The 726-nt window shown below is 43.4% G+C and overlaps 1 pseudogene; it reads right to left on the minus strand.

The window, feature by feature from the left end:
• Nucleotides 1-292: 292 nt before the first annotated feature.
• On the minus strand, nt 293-440 carry LOC144508817 (5.8S ribosomal RNA; annotated as a pseudogene).
• Between the last annotated feature and the right edge of the window lie 286 nt (nt 441-726).

A 726-nucleotide genomic window follows, 5' to 3' on the forward strand; every position in this document is an offset into this window, starting at 1 on the left:
ATGAAGAATAATGGTGAGAAGAACTGAAATTATGTTTCGGATAAATGCTGAAAGGTAGCACAAGGTTCTGTTTCTACATCCCGTCCCCCACCCCTCATGTTCTCTCCCAGACGTTTCAAAAGTATCAGACATAAACAGACTTAAAACAAACAACTACTGAACGATGTAATACCAACAGTTCAACTGTTCTATTTGACAGATATTTACAAAACGGATGATGCGTTTTATGATTTGATTTCAGAGGTTGAAAGATTAAAGATGACTATTAATTCAGGTGGGAAAGAAATCAAATGAACATATATATATATATATATATATATATATATATAATATCTATATATATACATATTCTATATATGTGTCCTGCAATTCACATTAATTCTCGCAGCTAGCTGCGTTCTTCATCGAAGCACGAGCCGAGTGATCCACCGCTCAGCGTTCTATCGGGTTTCGGTTCGGTCCCCCGGAGAGGTTCTCCGATCCTGGGACGCGCAAAACGCTCCCCCGCCAACGTGGATGGTGGAGCCCCACTGGCGCGTTCCATGGCGTGAGCCGTGAGGCACACGCCCTCGAGCGATAATCAAGCGAAACATGGTTCTCACAGGAAACAGGCGTTGAGTGCCGGCGTGGGTGACGGTCCGGGGCCCGACACGCGCCGTCGCGCCCCGCAACATACATATATATATTATATATTATATTAATATTTACAGAAATTCGATGTTGTCG

The sequence above is a fragment of the Mustelus asterias genome, chromosome 20 (genome assembly GCF_964213995.1).
Source record: "Mustelus asterias chromosome 20, sMusAst1.hap1.1, whole genome shotgun sequence".
Classification (NCBI taxonomy): Eukaryota; Metazoa; Chordata; class Chondrichthyes; order Carcharhiniformes; family Triakidae; genus Mustelus; species Mustelus asterias.